The following is a 292-nucleotide window of genomic DNA, read 5'->3' as shown; positions in this document are numbered from 1 at the left end:
ATCCTTATCTTCTCTTGTCTGCTCAAAATGTCATTGATAACGTCAAAATTAGAACCACTTAAACATGCAACTTGTAGGAAATTGTCTAAGCTTTCTTGTATAAAGAATTTAGGTCATTTAGACTTCTAGAACTCCAGATATGGGCCAAACACTGAACAGTGCTCGGGCTAGAGGACAAATTCAAACTTCTTTGTTGTTACTCCAATTTGGACTTGAAAATGACATTTTTAGATCTTGGGCTCCATATAAAAGTAGTAGGCCTATATCTTACCTTTCCATCCATATAAAGTAG

The sequence above is a fragment of the Populus euphratica genome, unplaced genomic scaffold, assembly GCF_000495115.2.
Source record: "Populus euphratica unplaced genomic scaffold, PopEup_1.0 scaffold1062.1, whole genome shotgun sequence".
Classification (NCBI taxonomy): Eukaryota; Viridiplantae; Streptophyta; class Magnoliopsida; order Malpighiales; family Salicaceae; genus Populus; species Populus euphratica.
This window is presented reverse-complemented; position numbering follows the sequence as displayed.